The following is a 5,056-nucleotide window of genomic DNA, read 5'->3' as shown; positions in this document are numbered from 1 at the left end:
TATTTATTTTCTGAAAATGAGAAATGCTCAAATGCATTGCTTTCAGACCTCAAATAATGCAAAGAAAACAAATTCCTAATCATTTAGAAACAACAATACTAATAATGTTTTAACTCAAGACGAGTTCAGAAATCAATATTTTGTGGAATATCCATGATTTTTAATCACAGCTTTCATGCATCTTGGCATGCTTTCCACCAGTCTTTCACACTGCTTTTGGGTGACCTTATGCCACTCCTGGTGCAAAAATGTAAGCAGTTCTTCTTTGTTTGATGGCTTGTGACTGTCTATCTTCCTTTTTATTACATTCCAGAGGTTTTCAATGGGGTTCAGGTCTGGAGATTGGGCTGGCCATGACAGGGTTTTGATGTGGTGGTCCTTCATTCACACATTGATTGACCTAGCTGTGTGGCATGGCGCATTGTCCTGCTGGAAAAAACAGTCCTCAGAGTTGGGGAACATTGCCTGAGCAGAAGAAAGCAACTGTTTTTCGAGGATAAAATTGTATGCAACTTGAGTCATACGTCCTTCGCAAAGGTGTTTGTTGAATTTTCTTTACCTAATTTTGAGCTTTGCCCAACACCTAGTCATCTAATCTTTGCGAAGGACGTGTGAATCAAGCGGCATACAAGGTTATCCTGGAAAAATAGTTGCATCAAAATCCTGTATGGCCAGCCCAATCTCCAGACCAGATCCATGATGGCATATCAATGCGAGCTGTGGCAAAAAGGTTAGCTGTTTCTGTCACCAGAGTGTCCAGAGCACGGAGCAGATGCCAGGTGACAGGCCAGTACACCAGGAAACGTGGAGGGGGTCATAGTGTTAGGGTGAACTTTTAGAAATGTTCACGAGTTGCCTGCTCCTGATCTAATTAGTGTGGATCAAGTGCATGCTTAACCCTAGAACGCCTTGGTCCTCGCAGGCCTGCTAGGTTACTTGTTTTCTATGGTTAATTTCTAAGGTTGGGCGTTCTAGGGATAAAAGAATTAACACCAGACAGAGTCAGATGTGAAATCTCTTCTTGATAAGAGAAAAATGGCACCAAGAGAGAGCTTTATTAGTCAAAGCTGCATCTTATATAGGCTAGGGGTGTAGGCATGTTCGGATATGTCCATTGGTCAGTGGGACAGTTCATGGGTTAACCAATGGGCTGATGCTGGTGGGCGGGTCTATATCATCGGAGCAGATCTGCAGTGCCACTGATAGGTTTGCGTGCATGCACATATAACCTTTTTTTTTCACCCAGGGGTATTCCCATTTGCGATGTAGCATAAGTATATACTTCTTTTATGCTACAACATAATACTTAAATGGGTAAGGCAAAATATGGGGGCCTCACGTTTTTATTTTATTATTTATTTTATTTTATTTTTTGCTATTTGGAACTACACATACTCCATAATAGTCTTTCATTAACCAAATAGGTGTTGTATTATATTACATCCCATATAGGGTTCCATACGCCTTGCTTTATCTTATAGTTATATATTTATAAATAAATAAACATATAAATATAAAATATGAATATTGATATTATTTTAAACTAATTTGTGCAAACAAAAATAATATCTTGAGTAGGAATAAATGATAAAAATAAGCACTTGTTGCTCAGTAATACGTTCTTATAACACTATAGCATGAATATCCATTACAAATATTTATATTTATTTTTATTCCCCAGGCGCAGGTATAATGGGTTTTCCTTTCTCATTGTATGCATGCAGCTACATATGTATTTCCTTCATACAAATTAATTTAAACAAATAAAATAAAATATCTTTAACAATAATTTGGTAACTCGCATATACATGTGTGCATGTGTATATGGATATGTGTATGTGCACACATGTATATGTGTGTATATATTTTCCACAGTGGTAAACAATAGTAATATACCAATTATTCAACAATGAATTCCCTGCAGTATTAGATTGGGATTTTTTCATACTAAGTTTCTAAATAATTTTTATAGAGCATTCATATTTTTTACTATATATACACTTGCACCTTTAATGTCTTTGGTTACATTATTAATAGTTTATATCCAAACTACATTCACAACTAATGTCTATGCGTTTTTCTATGCCCACATATTCACTATAAACCATGTGTCTTTATATCATACTAACAGGCATTATAGGGGTTAACACGATGATTTTTTTTTTTCTTCGTCTCATGTCTTTCCTCTCATTTGCATCTTGTAAGGGAACACCCTTCTTGTCTCCTGATTTGTGTTTCTTTCTGCTCTTGTAGCACTATATATACCTCCTGCCTTCCATATAACATGGCTTATGATTAAGGACTGTTTTTAAATTCCCCCTTTCTCTGTCCGAAACGCATCAAGCCAAGCCGCAAGGCTCCCGCACGGCGTTTTTCTGGATGACCTGTGACCGCTTTTAAATATTGAAATAAAGCTTCCAAGTTTTATCATATAGTATTGGTGCTGAGTCCCATCCCTTCATCCCTTTTGCTGCTGTCTTGGACTACGGACCTGCCTGTCCGGGGGATTGCGGGCATCCATTCCAGCCTAGAGGTTATCATATGGGTGAGCTGAAACCTACATTTTCACTGATAGGTGGGTCTATGACGTCATCGGTGCTGATCTGCAGTGATGCTGATGGGTGGGTCTATGATGTCATCGGCGGCCATTTTGGATGTGTGTGTCACACACTATATCTGAAAAATGGCTTATGTAAGGAGAATCGATTTCATTGGACATACTTCCACAATACCCTATGTCAAGAGGTTTATTAAGTATTTGATCAAAAGGCCCTCCTCAACAGGAGGACAACAATCCAGCAACAGGACAGCTACCTCCTCCTTTGTGCAAGGAGAAACAAGAGGAGCATTGCCAGAGCCCTCCAAAATGACCTCAAATAGGCCACTTATATCCATGTGTCTGCTCAAAGAGACTCCAAGAGGGTGGTATAGAGCCCAACGTCCACAAGTGGGTGTTGTGCTTAGGGGCCAACACCATGCACGGCGATTGGCATTTGCCAGAGAACATCAGGATTGACAGATTCAACATTGGTACCCTGTGCTCTTCATGGATAACAGCAGGTTCACACTCAGCACATGTGGCAGACATGACAGTGCCTGGATACACCTTGGATAACCTTCTGCTGTCTGCAACATACTCCAGCATGACCGGTTTGGCAGTGGGTCACTAATGGTGTGGAAAGGCATTTCGTTGGAGGGCCGCACAGCTCTTCATGTGCTAGCCAGTGGTACCCTGTCTGCTATTAGGTACCGAGATGAGATCCTCAGATCCATTGTGCAGTGGGCCCTGGGTTCCTTCTGATGCATGAAAATGCTTGGCCTTATGTGGCACAAGTGTGTCCATAGTTCCTGCATGATGAATGCACTGATGCTATGAACTAAGCTGCTCGTTCTTAAGACCTGAATCCAATCGAGCACACCTGAGACATCATGTCTCGTTCCATCCACCAATGCCACGTTGCACCCAGACTGTCAAGGAGTTGATTGATGCTTTAATCCAGGTCTGGGAGGAGATACCTCAGGAGAACATCCGTCGCCTCCTCAGGAGCATGCTCAGGCATTGTAGGGAGGTCATACAGGCAAGTGGAGGCCACACACTACTGAGCCTCATTTCCTTGTCTTGAGGCATTTCCACTGAAGTTGGAGCAGGCTGTAATTTAATTTTCCACTTTGATTTTCAGTATCATTAGAAATCCAGACCTCATGTTTTATTGTTCTCAATGCATTCCACTATGTAATGAATAAAGATTTGCCACTGGAGTATTTCATTCATTGAGATCTATGATGTGGTATTTTAGTGTTCCGTTTATTTTTTTTGAGCAGTGTATATACTTATAAGGATGATTTATTTATGTTCTGCCATTGCATTTGAATGCACTTATCAGTCCAGGTTATGTACTACTATTGGATTTTTCCTATGTAAAATTTGACTCATTATATGCACCTAGTTTGATATTTACTGCCAACTCCGCCATCTAGTGGCTCCAATTGGTACTACAGATGTTTGTCATTTTTCTTCTGATGCAGCCTGAATAGTGAATACTATTAATTACAAGCTTTCTCATGGTACATTTTTCAGGCTTCAAACATAAAGATAAAAATTTTAATATTATGGTGAAGAATCAACAACAAGTGAGACACAATTGTGAAGATGAATGAAATTTATTGCTTATTTTAAGCTTTTTTAAAAAATAAATAACTGAAAAGTGGGGCGTGCAATATTATTCGTACCCTTTAAGTTACTTTGTAGCGCCACCTTTTGCTGCAATTACAGCAGCAAGTCACTTGGGGAATGTCTATATCAGTTTTGCACATCGAGAGACTGAAATTCTTGCCCAATCTTTCTTTACAAATAACTGGAGCTGAGTGAGGTTGGATGGAGAGTGTTTGTGAACAGCAGTTTTCAGCTCTTTCCACAGATTCTTGATTGGATTCAGGTCTAGACTGTCACTTGGCCATTCTAACACCTGGATACGTTTATTTGTGAACCATTCCATTGTAGATTTTGCTTTATGTTTGAAATCATTGTCTTGTTGGAAGACAAATCTCCGTTCCAGTCTCAGGTCTTTTGCAGACTCCAACAGGTTTTCTTCAAGAATGGTCCTGTATTTGGCTCCACCCATCTTCCCATCAATTTTATCCATCTTCCCTGTCCCCGCTTAAGAAAAGCAGGCCTAAACCATGATGCTGCCACCACCATGTTTGACAGTGGGGATGGTGTGTTCAGGGTGATGAGCTGTGTTGCTTTTACGCCAAACATATCGTTTGGCATTGTGCCCAAAATGTTCAATTTTGGTTTCATCTGACCAGAGCACCTTCTTCCACATGTTTGGTGTGTCTCCTAGGTGGCTTGTGGCAAACTTTAAACAACACTTTTTATAGATATCTTTGAGAAATGGCTTTCTTCTTGCCACTCTTCCATAAAGGCCAGATTTGTGCAGTGTACAACTGATTGCTGTCCTATGGACAGACTCTCCCACCTCAGCTGTAGATCTCTGCAGTTCATCCAGAGTGATCATGGGCCTCTTGGCGGCATCTCTGATTAGTCTTCTCCTTG

Source organism: Anomaloglossus baeobatrachus, chromosome 5, assembly GCF_048569485.1.
Source record: "Anomaloglossus baeobatrachus isolate aAnoBae1 chromosome 5, aAnoBae1.hap1, whole genome shotgun sequence".
Lineage (NCBI taxonomy): Eukaryota > Metazoa > Chordata > Amphibia > Anura > Aromobatidae > Anomaloglossus > Anomaloglossus baeobatrachus.
The sequence above is the reverse complement of the archived record's forward strand: the minus strand, read 5'-3'. Positions refer to the sequence as shown.